Source organism: Helianthus annuus, chromosome 6 (assembly GCF_002127325.2).
Source record: "Helianthus annuus cultivar XRQ/B chromosome 6, HanXRQr2.0-SUNRISE, whole genome shotgun sequence".
NCBI lineage: Eukaryota > Viridiplantae > Streptophyta > Magnoliopsida > Asterales > Asteraceae > Helianthus > Helianthus annuus.
The window spans coordinates 90,195,021-90,218,672 of NC_035438.2; the positions used below are offsets into that span (position 1 = coordinate 90,195,021).

Below are 23,652 nucleotides of genomic sequence, written 5' to 3' on the forward strand. Positions count from 1 at the left end.
AACATATCCAACCCAATTCCCAACCCGGGAATCCCATGCCTTGGCTGTGTGAACTCACCTTGGTTTGCTCGGCAGATACACAAATAAAAGACTCTTGAACTACGGGTGGTCAACCACGTCCTAACAGGGTTACCACAAAAGTCAGGTTCGGTTCAAATAGTACACGTATACATCATGGCAAACACGTATGCACGTAAACACATTAAGTACACCACTTGTGCGATTCGGATGGTTGGGCCAAAGAACTTGTGCGAGCCCAACCATCTTGTGCGATGTGAGTCTAGGCCCAAACCTTACCCGGCCCAACTGATTAACAAATCGAATATATACAATCCAATAGCATAACGGCCCAAAATAATTACAACATATTGTGCGGCCCGGTTAACCTTATACGATCAAGTCCAACCCCAAAAACCTTCCGGCCCAGAAGATATAAACCGGCCCAACAAACAAACAAACAATTTAACATTCACGGCCCAAATCGTTAACTCAAATAACAAGTCTTGTGCGATCAGTGAAGTTTGTGCGACTCGGACGAGTTGTGCGACTAGAATTGGGCTTAAGGCCCAAATCAGTTAATCAGATCCGTGACCTTGTGCGATCTGTTAACTCTTGTGCGTCTGAGATCATATTGTGCGACTGGGACCTGTTGTACGACTGGCCCTTGTATGACCGGGTCAGGTCTTGTGCGAGCAGTGACCCTTGTGCGTTTGGGCCAGCTTGTGCGTTTGGTCCGATTGTGTGATTGGACTCCTTGGTCGGTCAAGGAGTCTTGTGCGATGGTTTGAACAAATTCCACAATTTAAGCAATCAGTTACATGATTACTATAATTTCCAAATTTAACCATTATCAATTAACACAATACCATAATTCAATTATCCAAAATATCGATCAAACAGGCAGTTTCATCTCAATTCATAAGAACCCTAGTAATTACACTTATGAACAATAACAAAAATCATAACACTCAATCATATTATGATCCGATTTCATGAATATACGACCAGTTTGTTACACCCAAATTACACATTCCAAAATGTAATATTATCATACTATTATTTAACAAAATTCGGGCATGACCCGTTCGTAATAAGAACAATTCCCTGTAAGACTAACGCGTAATAACTTAAAATACGACGCAGCGGAAAACAAGAGCCCAAAAATTTCGTTCTTTAATAGACATATCAAACACATGAAGGTTCAAATGCGAAATGCCATATATTCATTAAAACGGATTTATAACGTTTTATAACATTAATACTTCAAAACCTATATGAGTTACACTATGTGACCATTCTACCCCGTACAATCCTTGCTCTCAACTCGAACTAAGTCCGCTTCACTTCAATAAATGTAGAGAAAACCCAAGCGATACCTGTGGACACCACGTACAACCAAACCATTAGTCATTAACATACCATTCAACATTAAACTATATAATAAAATTTCGTAGAGCATTCTATAAAGTAGTCGTGGAATTGTCCAAGCGCTTTCTTAAATACTCTTATCCAAATCCAGCTCCATTTCTTCATGAAGCCAACGATCCCATACCTACATTACATTCCAACTCAACGCACATCATTAGTATCCATAAATACTCGAACACTTTGATACGTTCATGCATATGTCTTAAGCATTGAACATTCATTCACACATACATTCACACCTACGTACTTATTATCATACATACATACATATATATATATATACACTTATATATATATATATATGCGTACCTTCATACATGCCAATGTTCCTTCCTACGCACAATCAATTAATCACGAATATATACACAAGCTTCTTTTACATGTAGGTTTATGCCGGAATGTCACATTTACAACTTTACATAGTATAGACAATCTACGATTCAACCCACGTGGCCTTTGGATTCCCATACACATATACTTATAAAATTTCCTACACTAACACGAAACAATCCGTTCATTCACTAACCGACAACCGAATCATATAAAACTTGTTCCTAATGGTCCGGGAAATGTTCCCCTTACATAATGACTAAAATTCTTACCCAAGGTCTTAACCCTAACGAATTTCATTACATTACGCAACATATGCACATAAAATTCGACCCGTTTAAACCCACCAATTTACTTTCGGCTTAAATACAACCTTCTTCAATAATGAGGCATTATTGGCTTTGTACTTCTGATTATCACATGTTCTTTCATGATGTTTCGTAAACATAAGTATTAAAATCTATTAAACCTACTAAAAAGTGAATCGAAATTCACTTACCTCGAGTACTCCAATAAGTGTATTTGTCACCTTGCCTTATCTTGACCCGTTATCCTCCTATGCTTGACCTCTCCTTGACACGTTCCTATTATCTCATTCCATTACATCCATTCAATAGTTAGTATACATAATTATACGCATTACTAATCACACTTCTATTCACGTGTCAATCGCTTAGCAAGTTCAACATGTATCATAATACTACAATGCTAATCAATCTAACAATTTATCATTCCATCATCACAACAGTCATACATGAGCTTCTAGCATGCATAATTATGTATTTACATCATGTTCGTTATTCTTTCAAAATTCCATACTTAGAATGATAACCTTTTCTAAGTTAGGCAACTTGCTTCATATGTTAAACATTTCATACCATTTCTTAACACCTTGGTTTTTACACATCCATTCTACTATTTTTTTATCAACAACCCGTTTCGACCCGTTGGTGCAATTATATGCATAAACTAGTTGGTAAGTGTTTTAGACACTTAAAACAATCAAATAACTTACTAATAATTTATTAAAATCAGTAGTTCATGATTCATACAAGTGTGCATAACAATACAACTATTTTTACTGAATATTTATACTAAAATTTGTGCAGCAACTTTCTGCGCAGCAGCTGTTCACAACACATTTTAACCCATTTATCTTCTGATTCAGTTCTTCATGTTCAAATATGAAATGATCTACACTCAGAGATCTTTCTAAGCATATAAAGATCGTAACAATCGGACGTTCCTATGATTTTATATGATTTTTACAAAATCAGCACAGAAGCTGAAATGCTTCCAAACAGCTTGCTGTCAAAACGAATTTACTAACTTTTCATGCTGTTTTGACCCACTAAATCTCATAACCAGCCTCTTATGACCAAATATGAAATGTAATATGCCAAACAACCTTTTCAACGATATATCATATGCCTTAAACCGAGCTACGGTTGATTTTATACGAATTTTTCAAAACAGGCGCGCAACAATAATTACTTCCAATCAGCTTTGTAAATTTTTGGAATTATGAACTAAATCTCGACTTTAAATCATCAATTCATGTTCACAATTTATGCTAAGCATCATAAACATGTTAAAGACCATATGATACAATAATTCTCACAAATTCTTACATAGAACTTGAACCACATTGAAACTACACATGCGTGAATGTATGTGTGCATTAGCTAATGATTCAAGCATTTCATCAAACGCTTGGTGTGCATACAACATTATAAACACATTGTACAAGCTCTTAATACATGAATTCAACCAATTCACATAATCATCTTCAACCATGACCAATTTCAACATGAATTCCAACCAACATACATTCATACTTCAATTTCACATAAATTTCACTAACATAAAATTATTAGATTCCACCATACAACTAGCACAAATGGGTTTCACTATAATTCTTCATTCTCATCAAATTCATATCATTTCTAATTCGTGTAATCCATCGTGTCATCGCATTAAACACACATACATCTAACACACACCGTATAACTTACTTTTACCTTACAATTATGACAACACGTCTAACCAAAACGCATATCTCATAATAGTCTATCATTGATCATTTCATTATTTCATTCTAGACATTTCCATCCATCACTTATGTACAATTTCATCTAAAACCATCACATAAGCATTTCATCATACACTTGGTGTGCGTACGCCATTTGGTGCACATTGTACAACTAATTGTAGCACATTCTTCCTAGTTTACCCATTGATTCACATAAGCAAACCCAACTTCACAATTTGTCACTCTAGCCATATGCATATTGTTCTAAATCACCTATTAATCATAATATCATTAACATTCATCTAATTTGCAAGTAGAATTTCACAACTTTTCAATCATCTTTCAACATACAAGTGGGTTTTACCCTAATTCATCATCATAAAGAAATTCAAGCATAATTTCAACTCCTATATGATCATATCATCTTGCATTCATGTTTGATTGCATAGATAATCTCAAGCTTTACATAAACCACTTAATCAAACATTACAAAATTGTAAATTTCGACTTACTTGATGTTGGGTATGCTTAGATGATCATCATTCTTAGTTCATGCATTCAAAATTTAGCCCTTTTCTCCTTTAATTTGCAAGATTTTGAAGAAATAGGGTTTCCCCCTTGGTCTTGTTCTCACGGTCACGCACACCCACTTCTAAATCACTGGGCATTTTTTTTTGTAAGTGTTTTAATCACACACACACACTTTTCATTTTAACCCCCTCATCCTTTTAACATATGACACTTTCCTTATAATCACATACTAACTAGGTTAACTTTTCCCTTGGTAAATATCATGTGTACATAACTTTTGACTTACCATAGTTTATAAAACTTAGGAGATGGTAAAAATCTATATTTACTATTTCTTATCATCTAAACATCAGACTTTTAATATTACATTAGGGCATACGAGACTTGGGTTGTTACTTTAAACACAAGGTAAATTCATAAATGCGGATTTTTGGGGCGTTACAAGTCTACCCCCCTTAAAGGAGGTTTCGTCCCCGAAACCTTCCTTATTCGAATCAGACCAATTCTACTTTTACCCTACTTATGTTAGACTCTATTCCAGAGCTCTTATTAGTGTCCTTCATTTCATATTGCTAGTTTCTAGCACATATCATCCCTTGCATTTCATTCATTGAATCTATTCCAATTGTATAAAATTATTATTCATACAAACTTAAGTCTACGGCTTGTTTCTAATTTCCTATTTAAGCATATTACATTCATACATTTACTAATCGAAATAAATCGATTTATTTCATTCTACTCATACATCATATATGTACTTACATACTCATATACTTATACATCTACATACGTACACACATTTCCTATATTTTTCACATACACGCATACGCTCATACATATCATCATGCATACATACGTACACATTTTCATATTCATTCGCATGATGCTTGTGCTCTTATATAAATACTTGCGTACCTACATAAACCGATATCTATACATATACATTTATACATACATAACTAGTACTTGTTCCCACACTATAAACTTACATACTTTCGCGCATACCTACTTGCATAAGTTCTACGTACATATACGGTTACATATAAACATACTTACATGCTTATCTACTTATGTACATCCCTATATGCTCATAAGAAACTTTACGAATCATCGGAATGCGTTACGGATCATTTGGAAATGCAAAATTAAGCAAAACGGAGAAGTGGGCTAGACAGCCCGTCGGCGACGGGGTGGGCACCCGTCGGCGACGGCCTCTTAAAATGCCCGTCGTCCAATTTAACCCGTAACCAGTCGGTTAGGCCGTCGGCCTCTTTCACACTTTTGGGAGCCCGTCGGCGACGGGGTGGGAACCCGTCGGCGACGGCCTCTAGAAAAGTCCCTTTTCTGCAGATCCGTTTCGTCGTCCGAACGCACTAAAACGCGCGTGTCTTTTGAACCGTTTACCCGTTTAACCTCCCGTTTCTTCCTACACGCTTGTAAATTCACATTCTATCATATGAACTTAAAATCCCACATCCGCCTTAAGGAAAAATCTTAACTTACACACTATCGGCTTCAAACATATCATTCGTACCTTTTCTTTCTTACATGTGCTCTAGCAAAAACTTAAAGTTTTACCTACCTTCGGCAACAAGATTTTAAAGTTAGTCATCTCAGTTGTCGAATCATAATCACTTCATTTTAGTTCCATCCACATATGAGCTTTCTTCTTTCTTACACATTCGACTACCCAAGTAATTGGGTTTGGCATAAACACTCTCAAAGAGAGTTAAGCATACACATTCGACTACCCAAATAATTGGGTTTCGGCATAAACACTCTCAAGGAGAGTTAAGCATACACATTCCACTACCCAAATAATTGAGTTTGGCATAAACACTCTCAACGAGAGTTAAGCATACAAATTCCACTACCCAAATAATTGGGTTTGGCATAAACACTCTCAACGAGAGTTAAGCATACACATTCCACTACCCAAATAATTGGGTTTGGCATAAACACTCTCAACGAGAGTTAAGCATACACATTTTCCACTACCCAAATAATTGGGTTTTTCGCATTTAATCATAACTTCTTCTTTCAATCCGTATAACGGATTAAGCTTCTAGCATTCATTAGAGCATTCAAAATCACCCGTTCAAAACGGATGGTAGCTTATTCTTATTCGACTTGTTCGCTAGAACCGGTCGACTCGCCTAACTTTTCATAACCTTCGTTAGCATAACCAAATCCGCAATGGATTTGCTATTTCGCATTCGCTACAACATAGCGCCCACCTGCTACCCAGTTCTACCGGACATACCTGCAATAATTGCCACGGTCTCACGAACATCATATGCTTCTTGCGTACTGGCCAGGTGCGCAATTCACACACTAGTTTCGTGCCTTCGTGTAATCATCGCCTTATGCCCGAGAAATGGGTTTCAGTTTCGTGCACATTTCTAAAACTTCCCCAAGACCACATCATTGTCTTTCGTTTAATAATTTCCCTCCCAAGGAGACCCCTTCCTTTTTCTTTTGACATCGGTACTCATACATATTAGTAATGTGTACCTGGGGTTAATTTGCCTATTTGCACCTTTGCCCGCCTTAGCGTTCATCCTATTCTGTATTCACGGATCATCCTCTTCAAGCTCTTAAGCTTACCTTGCACATAACACACTATTAGTTTCTTTCAAATACATAATCTAATACATACTTACACATTTTCATTCCATTTCTACCTTTAGATCTTGATCGAGTCATGGATTGTACGGGTTCCTTATCACAAGAGCACACAGGTTTGAGTTCAAGTACTTATACTCTCGTACTTAATTCTCTCAAACCAGGGCTCTGATACCAACTTGTTACACCCAAATTACACATTCCAAAATGTAATATTATCATACTATTATTTAACAAAATTCGGGCATGACCCGTTCGTAATAAGAACAATTCCCTGTAAGACTAACGCGTAATAACTTAAAATACGACGCAGCGGAAAACAAGAGCCCAAAAATTTCGTTCTTTAATAGACATATCAAACACATGAAGGTTCAAATGCGAAATGCCATATATTCATTAAAACGGATTTATAACGTTTTATAACATTAATACTTCAAAACCTATATGAGTTACACTATGTGACCATTCTACCCCGTACAATCCTTGCTCTCAACTCGAACTAAGTCCGCTTCACTTCAATAAATGTAGAGAAAACCCAAGCGATACCTGTGGACACCACGTACAACCAAACCATTAGTCATTAACATACCATTCAACATTAAACTATATAATAAAATTTCGTAGAGCATTCTATAAAGTAGTCGTGGAATTGTCCAAGCGCTTTCTTAAATACTCTTATCCAAATCCAGCTCCATTTCTTCATGAAGCCAACGATCCCATACCTACATTACATTCCAACTCAACGCACATCATTAGTATCCATAAATACTCGAACACTTTGATACGTTCATGCATATGTCTTAAGCATTGAACATTCATTCACACATACATTCACACCTACGTACTTATTATCATACATACATACATATATATATACACTTATATATATATATGCGTACCTTCATACATGCCAATGTTCCTTCCTACGCACAATCAATTAATCACGAATATATACACAAGCTTCTTTTACATGTAGGTTTATGCCGGAATGTCACATTTACAACTTTACATAGTATAGACAATCTACGATTCAACCCACGTGGCCTTTGGATTCCCATACACATATACTTATAAAATTTCCTACACTAACACGAAACAATCCGTTCATTCACTAACCGACAACCGAATCATATAAAACTTGTTCCTAATGGTCCGGGAAATGTTCCCCTTACATAATGACTAAAATTCTTACCCAAGGTCTTAACCCTAACGAATTTCATTACATTACGCAACATATGCACATAAAATTCGACCCGTTTAAACCCACCAATTTACTTTCGGCTTAAATACAACCTTCTTCAATAATGAGGCATTATTGGCTTTGTACTTCTGATTATCACATGTTCTTTCATGATGTTTCGTAAACATAAGTATTAAAATCTATTAAACCTACTAAAAAGTGAATCGAAATTCACTTACCTCGAGTACTCCAATAAGTGTATTTGTCACCTTGCCTTATCTTGACCCGTTATCCTCCTATGCTTGACCTCTCCTTGACACGTTCCTATTATCTCATTCCATTACATCCATTCAATAGTTAGTATACATAATTATACGCATTACTAATCACACTTCTATTCACGTGTCAATCGCTTAGCAAGTTCAACATGTATCATAATACTACAATGCTAATCAATCTAACAATTTATCATTCCATCATCACAACAGTCATACATGAGCTTCTAGCATGCATAATTATGTATTTACATCATGTTCGTTATTCTTTCAAAATTCCATACTTAGAATGATAACCTTTTCTAAGTTAGGCAACTTGCTTCATATGTTAAACATTTCATACCATTTCTTAACACCTTGGTTTTTACACATCCATTCTACTATTTTTTTATCAACAACCCGTTTCGACCCGTTGGTGCAATTATATGCATAAACTAGTTGGTAAGTGTTTTAGACACTTAAAACAATCAAATAACTTACTAATAATTTATTAAAATCAGTAGTTCATGATTCATACAAGTGTGCATAACAATACAACTATTTTTACTGAATATTTATACTAAAATTTGTGCAGCAACTTTCTGCGCAGCAGCTGTTCACAACACATTTTAACCCATTTATCTTCTGATTCAGTTCTTCATGTTCAAATATGAAATGATCTACACTCAGAGATCTTTCTAAGCATATAAAGATCGTAACAATCGGACGTTCCTATGATTTTATATGATTTTTACAAAATCAGCACAGAAGCTGAAATGCTTCCAAACAGCTTGCTGTCAAAACGAATTTACTAACTTTTCATGCTGTTTTGACCCACTAAATCTCATAACCAGCCTCTTATGACCAAATATGAAATGTAATATGCCAAACAACCTTTTCAACGATATATCATATGCCTTAAACCGAGCTACGGTTGATTTTATACGAATTTTTCAAAACAGGCGCGCAACAATAATTACTTCCAATCAGCTTTGTAAACTTTTGGAATTATGAACTAAATCTCGACTTTAAATCATCAATTCATGTTCACAATTTATGCTAAGCATCATAAACATGTTAAAGACCATATGATACAATAATTCTCACAAATTCTTACATAGAACTTGAACCACATTGAAACTACACATGCGTGAATGTATGTGTGCATTAGCTAATGATTCAAGCATTTCATCAAACGCTTGGTGTGCATACAACATTATAAACACATTGTACAAGCTCTTAATACATGAATTCAACCAATTCACATAATCATCTTCAACCATGACCAATTTCAACATGAATTCCAACCAACATACATTCATACTTCAATTTCACATAAATTTCACTAACATAAAATTATTAGATTCCACCATACAACTAGCACAAATGGGTTTCACTATAATTCTTCATTCTCATCAAATTCATATCATTTCTAATTCGTGTAATCCATCGTGTCATCGCATTAAACACACATACATCTAACACACACCGTATAACTTACTTTTACCTTACAATTATGACAACACGTCTAACCAAAACGCATATCTCATAATAGTCTATCATTGATCATTTCATTATTTCATTCTAGACATTTCCATCCATCACTTATGTACAATTTCATCTAAAACCATCACATAAGCATTTCATCATACACTTGGTGTGCGTACGCCATTTGGTGCACATTGTACAACTAATTGTAGCACATTCTTCCTAGTTTACCCATTGATTCACATAAGCAAACCCAACTTCACAATTTGTCACTCTAGCCATATGCATATTGTTCTAAATCACCTATTAATCATAATATCATTAACATTCATCTAATTTGCAAGTAGAATTTCACAACTTTTCAATCATCTTTCAACATACAAGTGGGTTTTACCCTAATTCATCATCATAAAGAAATTCAAGCATAATTTCAACTCCTATATGATCATATCATCTTGCATTCATGTTTGATTGCATAGATAATCTCAAGCTTTACATAAACCACTTAATCAAACATTACAAAATTGTAAATTTCGACTTACTTGATGTTGGGTATGCTTAGATGATCATCATTCTTAGTTCATGCATTCAAAATTTAGCCCTTTTCTCCTTTAATTTGCAAGATTTTGAAGAAATAGGGTTTCCCCCTTGGTCTTGTTCTCACGGTCACGCACACCCACTTCTAAATCACTGGGCATTTTTTTTGTAAGTGTTTTAATCACACACACACACTTTTCATTTTAACCCCCTCATCCTTTTAACATATGACACTTTCCTTATAATCACATACTAACTAGGTTAACTTTTCCCTTGGTAAATATCATGTGTACATAACTTTTGACTTACCATAGTTTATAAAACTTAGGAGATGGTAAAAATCTATATTTACTATTTCTTATCATCTAAACATCAGACTTTTAATATTACATTAGGGCATACGAGACTTGGGGTGTTACTTTAAACACAAGGTAAATTCATAAATGCGGATTTTTGGGGCGTTACAAGTCTACCCCCCTTAAAGGAGGTTTCGTCCCCGAAACCTTCCTTATTCGAATCAGACCAATTCTACTCTTACCCTACTTATGTTAGACTCTATTCCAGAGCTCTTATTAGTGTCCTTCATTTCATATTGCTAGTTTCTAGCACATATCATCCCTTGCATTTCATTCATTGAATCTATTCCAATTGTATAAAATTATTATTCATACAAACTTAAGTCTACGGCTTGTTTCTAATTTCCTATTTAAGCATATTACATTCATACATTTACTAATCGAAATAAATCGATTTATTTCATTCTACTCATACATCATATATGTACTTACATACTCATATACTTATACATCTACATACGTACACACATTTCCTATATTTTTCACATACACGCATACGCTCATACATATCATCATGCATACATACGTACACATTTTCATATTCATTCGCATGATGCTTGTGCTCTTATATAAATACTTGCGTACCTACATAAACCGATATCTATACATATACATTTATACATACATAACTAGTACTTGTTCCCACACTATAAACTTACATACTTTCGCGCATACCTACTTGCATAAGTTCTACGTACATATACGGTTACATATAAACATACTTACATGCTTATCTACTTATGTACATCCCTATATGCTCATAAGAAACTTTACGAATCATCGGAATGCGTTACGGATCATTTGGAAATGCAAAATTAAGCAAAACGGAGAAGTGGGCTAGACAGCCCGTCGGCGACGGGGTGGGCACCCGTCGGCGACGGCCTCTTAAAATGCCCGTCGTCCAATTTAACCCGTAACCAGTCGGTTAGGCCGTCGGCCTCTTTCACACTTTTGGGAGCCCGTCGGCGACGGGGTGGGAACCCGTCGGCGACGGCCTCTAGAAAAGTCCCTTTTCTGCAGATCCGTTTCGTCGTCCGAACGCACTAAAACGCGCGTGTCTTTTGAACCGTTTACCCGTTTAACCTCCCGTTTCTTCCTACACGCTTGTAAATTCACATTCTATCATATGAACTTAAAATCCCACATCCGCCTTAAGGAAAAATCTTAACTTACACACTATCGGCTTCAAACATATCATTCGTACCTTTTCTTTCTTACATGTGCTCTAGCAAAAACTTAAAGTTTTACCTACCTTCGGCAACAAGATTTTAAAGTTAGTCATCTCAGTTGTCGAATCATAATCACTTCATTTTAGTTCCATCCACATATGAGCTTTCTTCTTTCTTACACATTCGACTACCCAAGTAATTGGGTTTGGCATAAACACTCTCAAAGAGAGTTAAGCATACACATTCGACTACCCAAATAATTGGGTTTCGGCATAAACACTCTCAAGGAGAGTTAAGCATACACATTCCACTACCCAAATAATTGAGTTTGGCATAAACACTCTCAACGAGAGTTAAGCATACAAATTCCACTACCCAAATAATTGGGTTTGGCATAAACACTCTCAACGAGAGTTAAGCATACACATTCCACTACCCAAATAATTGGGTTTGGCATAAACACTCTCAACGAGAGTTAAGCATACACATTTTCCACTACCCAAATAATTGGGTTTTTCGCATTTAATCATAACTTCTTCTTTCAATCCGTATAACGGATTAAGCTTCTAGCATTCATTAGAGCATTCAAAATCACCCGTTCAAAACGGATGGTAGCTTATTCTTATTCGACTTGTTCGCTAGAACCGGTCGACTCGCCTAACTTTTCATAACCTTCGTTAGCATAACCAAATCCGCAATGGATTTGCTATTTCGCATTCGCTACAACATAGCGCCCACCTGCTACCCAGTTCTACCGGACATACCTGCAATAATTGCCACGGTCTCACGAACATCATATGCTTCTTGCGTACTGGCCAGGTGCGCAATTCACACACTAGTTTCGTGCCTTCGTGTAATCATCGCCTTATGCCCGAGAAATGGGTTTCAGTTTCGTGCACATTTCTAAAACTTCCCCAAGACCACATCATTGTCTTTCGTTTAATAATTTCCCTCCCAAGGAGACCCCTTCCTTTTTCTTTTGACATCGGTACTCATACATATTAGTAATGTGTACCTGGGGTTAATTTGCCTATTTGCACCTTTGCCCGCCTTAGCGTTCATCCTATTCTGTATTCACGGATCATCCTCTTCAAGCTCTTAAGCTTACCTTGCACATAACACACTATTAGTTTCTTTCAAATACATAATCTAATACATACTTACACATTTTCATTCCATTTCTACCTTTAGATCTTGATCGAGTCATGGATTGTACGGGTTCCTTATCACAAGAGCACACAGGTTTGAGTTCAAGTACTTATACTCTCGTACTTAATTCTCTCAAACCAGGGCTCTGATACCAACTTGTTACACCCAAATTACACATTCCAAAATGTAATATTATCATACTATTATTTAACAAAATTCGGGCATGACCCGTTCGTAATAAGAACAATTCCCTGTAAGACTAACGCGTAATAACTTAAAATACGACGCAGCGGAAAACAAGAGCCCAAAAATTTCGTTCTTTAATAGACATATCAAACACATGAAGGTTCAAATGCGAAATGCCATATATTCATTAAAACGGATTTATAACGTTTTATAACATTAATACTTCAAAACCTATATGAGTTACACTATGTGACCATTCTACCCCGTACAATCCTTGCTCTCAACTCGAACTAAGTCCGCTTCACTTCAATAAATGTAGAGAAAACCCAAGCGATACCTGTGGACACCACGTACAACCAAACCATTAGTCATTAACATACCATTCAACATTAAACTATATAATAAAATTTCGTAGAGCATTCTATAAAGTAGTCGTGGAATTGTCCAAGCGCTTTCTTAAATACTCTTATCCAAATCCAGCTCCATTTCTTCATGAAGCCAACGATCCCATACCTACATTACATTCCAACTCAACGCACATCATTAGTATCCATAAATACTCGAACACTTTGATACGTTCATGCATATGTCTTAAGCATTGAACATTCATTCACACATACATTCACACCTACGTACTTATTATCATACATACATACATATATATATATATACACTTATATATATATATATGCGTACCTTCATACATGCCAATGTTCCTTCCTACGCACAATCAATTAATCACGAATATATACACAAGCTTCTTTTACATGTAGGTTTATGCCGGAATGTCACATTTACAACTTTACATAGTATAGACAATCTACGATTCAACCCACGTGGCCTTTGGATTCCCATACACATATACTTATAAAATTTCCTACACTAACACGAAACAATCCGTTCATTCACTAACCGACAACCGAATCATATAAAACTTGTTCCTAATGGTCCGGGAAATGTTCCCCTTACATAATGACTAAAATTCTTACCCAAGGTCTTAACCCTAACGAATTTCATTACATTACGCAACATATGCACATAAAATTCGACCCGTTTAAACCCACCAATTTACTTTCGGCTTAAATACAACCTTCTTCAATAATGAGGCATTATTGGCTTTGTACTTCTGATTATCACATGTTCTTTCATGATGTTTCGTAAACATAAGTATTAAAATCTATTAAACCTACTAAAAAGTGAATCGAAATTCACTTACCTCGAGTACTCCAATAAGTGTATTTGTCACCTTGCCTTATCTTGACCCGTTATCCTCCTATGCTTGACCTCTCCTTGACACGTTCCTATTATCTCATTCCATTACATCCATTCAATAGTTAGTATACATAATTATACGCATTACTAATCACACTTCTATTCACGTGTCAATCGCTTAGCAAGTTCAACATGTATCATAATACTACAATGCTAATCAATCTAACAATTTATCATTCCATCATCACAACAGTCATACATGAGCTTCTAGCATGCATAATTATGTATTTACATCATGTTCGTTATTCTTTCAAAATTCCATACTTAGAATGATAACCTTTTCTAAGTTAGGCAACTTGCTTCATATGTTAAACATTTCATACCATTTCTTAACACCTTGGTTTTTACACATCCATTCTACTATTTTTTTATCAACAACCCGTTTCGACCCGTTGGTGCAATTATATGCATAAACTAGTTGGTAAGTGTTTTAGACACTTAAAACAATCAAATAACTTACTAATAATTTATTAAAATCAGTAGTTCATGATTCATACAAGTGTGCATAACAATACAACTATTTTTACTGAATATTTATACTAAAATTTGTGCAGCAACTTTCTGCGCAGCAGCTGTTCACAACACATTTTAACCCATTTATCTTCTGATTCAGTTCTTCATGTTCAAATATGAAATGATCTACACTCAGAGATCTTTCTAAGCATATAAAGATCGTAACAATCGGACGTTCCTATGATTTTATATGATTTTTACAAAATCAGCACAGAAGCTGAAATGCTTCCAAACAGCTTGCTGTCAAAACGAATTTACTAACTTTTCATGCTGTTTTGACCCACTAAATCTCATAACCAGCCTCTTATGACCAAATATGAAATGTAATATGCCAAACAACCTTTTCAACGATATATCATATGCCTTAAACCGAGCTACGGTTGATTTTATACGAATTTTTCAAAACAGGCGCGCAACAATAATTACTTCCAATCAGCTTTGTAAACTTTTGGAATTATGAACTAAATCTCGACTTTAAATCATCAATTCATGTTCACAATTTATGCTAAGCATCATAAACATGTTAAAGACCATATGATACAATAATTCTCACAAATTCTTACATAGAACTTGAACCACATTGAAACTACACATGCGTGAATGTATGTGTGCATTAGCTAATGATTCAAGCATTTCATCAAACGCTTGGTGTGCATACAACATTATAAACACATTGTACAAGCTCTTAATACATGAATTCAACCAATTCACATAATCATCTTCAACCATGACCAATTTCAACATGAATTCCAACCAACATACATTCATACTTCAATTTCACATAAATTTCACTAACATAAAATTATTAGATTCCACCATACAACTAGCACAAATGGGTTTCACTATAATTCTTCATTCTCATCAAATTCATATCATTTCTAATTCGTGTAATCCATCGTGTCATCGCATTAAACACACATACATCTAACACACACCGTATAACTTACTTTTACCTTACAATTATGACAACACGTCTAACCAAAACGCATATCTCATAATAGTCTATCATTGATCATTTCATTATTTCATTCTAGACATTTCCATCCATCACTTATGTACAATTTCATCTAAAACCATCACATAAGCATTTCATCATACACTTGGTGTGCGTACGCCATTTGGTGCACATTGTACAACTAATTGTAGCACATTCTTCCTAGTTTACCCATTGATTCACATAAGCAAACCCAACTTCACAATTTGTCACTCTAGCCATATGCATATTGTTCTAAATCACCTATTAATCATAATATCATTAACATTCATCTAATTTGCAAGTAGAATTTCACAACTTTTCAATCATCTTTCAACATACAAGTGGGTTTTACCCTAATTCATCATCATAAAGAAATTCAAGCATAATTTCAACTCCTATATGATCATATCATCTTGCATTCATGTTTGATTGCATAGATAATCTCAAGCTTTACATAAACCACTTAATCAAACATTACAAAATTGTAAATTTCGACTTACTTGATGTTGGGTATGCTTAGATGATCATCATTCTTAGTTCATGCATTCAAAATTTAGCCCTTTTCTCCTTTAATTTGCAAGATTTTGAAGAAATAGGGTTTCCCCCTTGGTCTTGTTCTCACGGTCACGCACACCCACTTCTAAATCACTGGGCATTTTTTTGTAAGTGTTTTAATCACACACACACACTTTTCATTTTAACCCCCTCATCCTTTTAACATATGACACTTTCCTTATAATCACATACTAACTAGGTTAACTTTTCCCTTGGTAAATATCATGTGTACATAACTTTTGACTTACCATAGTTTATAAAACTTAGGAGATGGTAAAAATCTATATTTACTATTTCTTATCATCTAAACATCAGACTTTTAATATTACATTAGGGCATACGAGACTTGGGGTGTTACTTTAAACACAAGGTAAATTCATAAATGCGGATTTTTGGGGCGTTACAAGTCTACCCCCCTTAAAGGAGGTTTCGTCCCCGAAACCTTCCTTATTCGAATCAGACCAATTCTACTCTTACCCTACTTATGTTAGACTCTATTCCAGAGCTCTTATTAGTGTCCTTCATTTCATATTGCTAGTTTCTAGCACATATCATCCCTTGCATTTCATTCATTGAATCTATTCCAATTGTATAAAATTATTATTCATACAAACTTAAGTCTACGGCTTGTTTCTAATTTCCTATTTAAGCATATTACATTCATACATTTACTAATCGAAATAAATCGATTTATTTCATTCTACTCATACATCATATATGTACTTACATACTCATATACTTATACATCTACATACGTACACACATTTCCTATATTTTTCACATACACGCATACGCTCATACATATCATCATGCATACATACGTACACATTTTCATATTCATTCGCATGATGCTTGTGCTCTTATATAAATACTTGCGTACCTACATAAACCGATATCTATACATATACATTTATACATACATAACTAGTACTTGTTCCCACACTATAAACTTACATACTTTCGCGCATACCTACTTGCATAAGTTCTACGTACATATACGGTTACATATAAACATACTTACATGCTTATCTACTTATGTACATCCCTATATGCTCATAAGAAACTTTACGAATCATCGGAATGCGTTACGGATCATTTGGAAATGCAAAATTAAGCAAAACGGAGAAGTGGGCTAGACAGCCCGTCGGCGACGGGGTGGGCACCCGTCGGCGACGGCCTCTTAAAATGCCCGTCGTCCAATTTAACCCGTAACCAGTCGGTTAGGCCGTCGGCCTCTTTCACACTTTTGGGAGCCCGTCGGCGACGGGGTGGGAACCCGTCGGCGACGGCCTCTAGAAAAGTCCCTTTTCTGCAGATCCGTTTCGTCGTCCGAACGCACTAAAACGCGCGTGTCTTTTGAACCGTTTACCCGTTTAACCTCCCGTTTCTTCCTACACGCTTGTAAATTCACATTCTATCATATGAACTTAAAATCCCACATCCGCCTTAAGGAAAAATCTTAACTTACACACTATCGGCTTCAAACATATCATTCGTACCTTTTCTTTCTTACATGTGCTCTAGCAAAAACTTAAAGTTTTACCTACCTTCGGCAACAAGATTTTAAAGTTAGTCATCTCAGTTGTCGAATCATAATCACTTCATTTTAGTTCCATCCACATATGAGCTTTCTTCTTTCTTACACATTCGACTACCCAAGTAATTGGGTTTGGCATAAACACTCTCAAAGAGAGTTAAGCATACACATTCGACTACCCAAATAATTGGGTTTCGGCATAAACACTCTCAAGGAGAGTTAAGCATACACATTCCACTACCCAAATAATTGAGTTTGGCATAAACACTCTCAACGAGAGTTAAGCATACAAATTCCACTACCCAAATAATTGGGTTTGGCATAAACACTCTCAACGAGAGTTAAGCATACACATTCCACTACCCAAATAATTGGGTTTGGCATAAACACTCTCAACGAGAGTTAAGCATACACATTTTCCACTACCCAAATAATTGGGTTTTTCGCATTTAATCATAACTTCTTCTTTCAATCCGTATAACGGATTAAGCTTCTAGCATTCATTAGAGCATTCAAAATCACCCGTTCAAAACGGATGGTAGCTTATTCTTATTCGACTTGTTCGCTAGAACCGGTCGACTCGCCTAACTTTTCATAACCTTCGTTAGCATAACCAAATCCGCAATGGATTTGCTATTTCGCATTCGCTACAACATAGCGCCCACCTGCTACCCAGTTCTACCGGACATACCTGCAATAATTGCCACGGTCTCACGAACATCATATGCTTCTTGCGTACTGGCCAGGTGCGCAATTCACACACTAGTTTCGTGCCTTCGTGTAATCATCGCCTTATGCCCGAGAAATGGGTTTCAGTTTCGTGCACATTTCTAAAACTTCCCCAAGACCACATCATTGTCTTTCGTTTAATAATTTCCCTCCCAAGGAGACCCCTTCCTTTTTCTTTTGACATCGGTACTCATACATATTAGTAATGTGTACCTGGGGTTAATTTGCCTATTTGCACCTTTGCCCGCCTTAGCGTTCATCCTATTCTGTATTCACGGATCATCCTCTTCAAGCTCTTAAGCTTACCTTGCACATAACACACTATTAGTTTCTTTCAAATACATAATCTAATACATACTTACACATTTTCATTCCATTTCTACCTTTAGATCTTGATCGAGTCATGGATTGTACGGGTTCCTTATCACAAGAGCACACAGGTTTGAGTTCAAGTACTTATACTCTCGTACTTAATTCTCTCAAACCAGGGCTCTGATACCAACTTGTTACACCCAAATTACACATTCCAAAATGTAATATTATCATACTATTATTTAACAAAATTCGGGCATGACCCGTTCGTAATAAGAACAATTCCCTGTAAGACTAACGCGTAATAACTTAAAATACGACGCAGCGGAAAACAAGAGCCCAAAAATTTCGTTCTTTAATAGACATATCAAACACATGAAGGTTCAAATGCGAAATGCCATATATTCATTAAAACGGATTTATAACGTTTTATAACATTAATACTTCAAAACCTATATGAGTTACACTATGTGACCATTCTACCCCGTACAATCCTTGCTCTCAACTCGAACTAAGTCCGCTTCACTTCAATAAATGTAGAGAAAACCCAAGCGATACCTGTGGACACCACGTACAACCAAACCATTAGTCATTAACATACCATTCAACATTAAACTATATAATAAAATTTCGTAGAGCATTCTATAAAGTAGTCGTGGAATTGTCCAAGCGCTTTCTTAAATACTCTTATCCAAATCCAGCTCCATTTCTTCATGAAGCCAACGATCCCATACCTACATTACATTCCAACTCAACGCACATCATTAGTATCCATAAATACTCGAACACTTTGATACGTTCATGCATATGTCTTAAGCATTGAACATTCATTCACACATACATTCACACCTACGTACTTATTATCATACATACATACATATATATATATATACACTTATATATATATATATGCGTACCTTCATACATGCCAATGTTCCTTCCTACGCACAATCAATTAATCACGAATATATACACAAGCTTCTTTTACATGTAGGTTTATGCCGGAATGTCACATTTACAACTTTACATAGTATAGACAATCTACGATTCAACCCACGTGGCCTTTGGATTCCCATACACATATACTTATAAAATTTCCTACACTAACACGAAACAATCCGTTCATTCACTAACCGACAACCGAATCATATAAAACTTGTTCCTAATGGTCCGGGAAATGTTCCCCTTACATAATGACTAAAATTCTTACCCAAGGTCTTAACCCTAACGAATTTCATTACATTACGCAACATATGCACATAAAATTCGACCCGTTTAAACCCACCAATTTACTTTCGGCTTAAATACAACCTTCTTCAATAATGAGGCATTATTGGCTTTGTACTTCTGATTATCACATGTTCTTTCATGATGTTTCGTAAACATAAGTATTAAAATCTATTAAACCTACTAAAAAGTGAATCGAAATTCACTTACCTCGAGTACTCCAATAAGTGTATTTGTCACCTTGCCTTATCTTGACCCGTTATCCTCCTATGCTTGACCTCTCCTTGACACGTTCCTATTATCTCATTCCATTACATCCATTCAATAGTTAGTATACATAATTATACGCATTACTAATCACACTTCTATTCACGTGTCAATCGCTTAGCAAGTTCAACATGTATCATAATACTACAATGCTAATCAATCTAACAATTTATCATTCCATCATCACAACAGTCATACATGAGCTTCTAGCATGCATAATTATGTATTTACATCATGTTCGTTATTCTTTCAAAATTCCATACTTAGAATGATAACCTTTTCTAAGTTAGGCAACTTGCTTCATATGTTAAACATTTCATACCATTTCTTAACACCTTGGTTTTTACACATCCATTCTACTATTTTTTTATCAACAACCCGTTTCGACCCGTTGGTGCAATTATATGCATAAACTAGTTGGTAAGTGTTTTAGACACTTAAAACAATCAAATAACTTACTAATAATTTATTAAAATCAGTAGTTCATGATTCATACAAGTGTGCATAACAATACAACTATTTTTACTGAATATTTATACTAAAATTTGTGCAGCAACTTTCTGCGCAGCAGCTGTTCACAACACATTTTAACCCATTTATCTTCTGATTCAGTTCTTCATGTTCAAATATGAAATGATCTACACTCAGAGATCTTTCTAAGCATATAAAGATCGTAACAATCGGACGTTCCTATGATTTTATATGATTTTTACAAAATCAGCACAGAAGCTGAAATGCTTCCAAACAGCTTGCTGTCAAAACGAATTTACTAACTTTTCATGCTGTTTTGACCCACTAAATCTCATAACCAGCCTCTTATGACCAAATATGAAATGTAATATGCGAAACAACCTTTTCAACGATATATCATATGCCTTAAACCGAGCTACGGTTGATTTTATACGAATTTTTCAAAACAGGCGCGCAACAATAATTACTTCCAATCAGCTTTGTAAATTTTTGGAATTATGAACTAAATCTCGACTTTAAATCATCAATTCATGTTCACAATTTATGCTAAGCATCATAAACATGTTAAAGACCATATGATACAATAATTCTCACAAATTCTTACATAGAACTTGAACCACATTGAAACTACACATGCGTGAATGTATGTGTGCATTAGCTAATGATTCAAGCATTTCATCAAACGCTTGGTGTGCATACAACATTATAAACACATTGTACAAGCTCTTAATACATGAATTCAACCAATTCACATAATCATCTTCAACCATGACCAATTTCAACATGAATTCCAACCAACATACATTCATACTTCAATTTCACATAAATTTCACTAACATAAAATTATTAGATTCCACCATACAACTAGCACAAATGGGTTTCACTATAATTCTTCATTCTCATCAAATTCATATCATTTCTAATTCGTGTAATCCATCGTGTCATCGCATTAAACACACATACATCTAACACACACCGTATAACTTACTTTTACCTTACAATTATGACAACACGTCTAACCAAAACGCATATCTCATAATAGTCTATCATTGATCATTTCATTATTTCATTCTAGACATTTCCATCCATCACTTATGTACAATTTCATCTAAAACCATCACATAAGCATTTCATCATACACTTGGTGTGCGTACGCCATTTGGTGCACATTGTACAACTAATTGTAGCACATTCTTCCTAGTTTACCCATTGATTCACATAAGCAAACCCAACTTCACAATTTGTCACTCTAGCCATATGCATATTGTTCTAAATCACCTATTAATCATAATATCATTAACATTCATCTAATTTGCAAGTAGAATTTCACAACTTTTCAATCATCTTTCAACATACAAGTGGGTTTTACCCTAATTCATCATCATAAAGAAATTCAAGCATAATTTCAACTCCTATATGATCATATCATCTTGCATTCATGTTTGATTGCATAGATAATCTCAAGCTTTACATAAACCACTTAATCAAACATTACAAAATTGTAAATTTCGACTTACTTGATGTTGGGTATGCTTAGATGATCATCATTCTTAGTTCATGCATTCAAAATTTAGCCCTTTTCTCCTTTAATTTGCAAGATTTTGAAGAAATAGGGTTTCCCCCTTGGTCTTGTTCTCACGGTCACGCACACCCACTTCTAAATCACTGGGCATTTTTTTTTGTAAGTGTTTTAATCACACACACACACTTTTCATTTTAACCCCCTCATCCTTTTAACATATGACACTTTCCTTATAATCACATACTAACTAGGTTAACTTTTCCCTTGGTAAATATCATGTGTACATAACTTTTGACTTACCATAGTTTATAAAACTTAGGAGATGGTAAAAATCTATATTTACTATTTCTTATCATCTAAACATCAGACTTTTAATATTACATTAGGGCATACGAGACTTGGGGTGTTACTTTAAACACAAGGTAAATTCATAAATGCGGATTTTTGGGGCGTTACACAGTTAAAATGTTAAATCTTAAACACTAACATGATAACCGAACCCCTACAATCAGTAGCATATCCGTTTGACTATAACATAAATCCAACACGCACACACAAGCCGACTTCAAGAACATCAATTCAATGTTTAATCATACATCAACACTAAATCATAAAGGAATACATGCAATCCAACATATTAACAATCATATATTCAAAGTGACACACTAACCGGTTGGAAATCAAAGAGAGAGGGACGATGATCTTCTGTGAAGGAGAAGTTCTTGGATGCCTTCGGTTTGCGAGAGAGAGAGAGATGAGAGCTAGGGTTTTGTGTGTGTAAAGTACGTTGTAACAAAATGAGGTGAAGCCAAATCCCTAATGGTGTATACACGGTTTAGAGGGGTGGGCCGGCCCCTTATCTCGGGCTGCCCTTGATCCGAGCACATGATGTGCGGCCCAAATAGCTTGTGCGATCTTGTGTGAGTGTGTATTGTGCGATTGGGCTAGAATGTATGCATACACATGCGTTTACACAACACATGCAACAAATAGATATATCATT

General features: G+C 35.4%; 3 long non-coding RNA genes across 4 annotated transcripts; all 3 read right to left on the reverse strand.

The window, feature by feature from the left end:
- Positions 1-1,155: 1,155 nt before the first annotated feature.
- On the reverse strand, positions 1,156-12,212 carry LOC110865782. 2 transcript variants are annotated; one of them, XR_004861196.1, is made up of 4 exons: positions 10,414-12,212; positions 6,839-8,453; positions 2,258-2,342; positions 1,156-1,552 (listed from the first exon to the last, which is right to left on the reverse strand). It is a non-coding gene; the product is annotated as an uncharacterized LOC110865782 (long non-coding RNA). The 2 variants fall into 2 exon arrangements; XR_004861195.1 differs by having other exon boundaries at positions 1,156-2,342.
- A 1,172-nt stretch (positions 12,213-13,384) lies between these two features.
- On the reverse strand, positions 13,385-16,685 carry LOC110873338. Its single transcript, XR_002555071.2, has 2 exons — positions 16,530-16,685; positions 13,385-14,569 (listed from the first exon to the last, which is right to left on the reverse strand). It is a non-coding gene; the product is annotated as an uncharacterized LOC110873338 (long non-coding RNA).
- A 2,814-nt stretch (positions 16,686-19,499) lies between these two features.
- LOC110873339 lies at positions 19,500-22,801 on the reverse strand. Its single transcript, XR_004861197.1, has 2 exons — positions 22,645-22,801; positions 19,500-20,684 (listed from the first exon to the last, which is right to left on the reverse strand). It is a non-coding gene; the product is annotated as an uncharacterized LOC110873339 (long non-coding RNA).
- Positions 22,802-23,652: the final 851 nt, after the last annotated feature.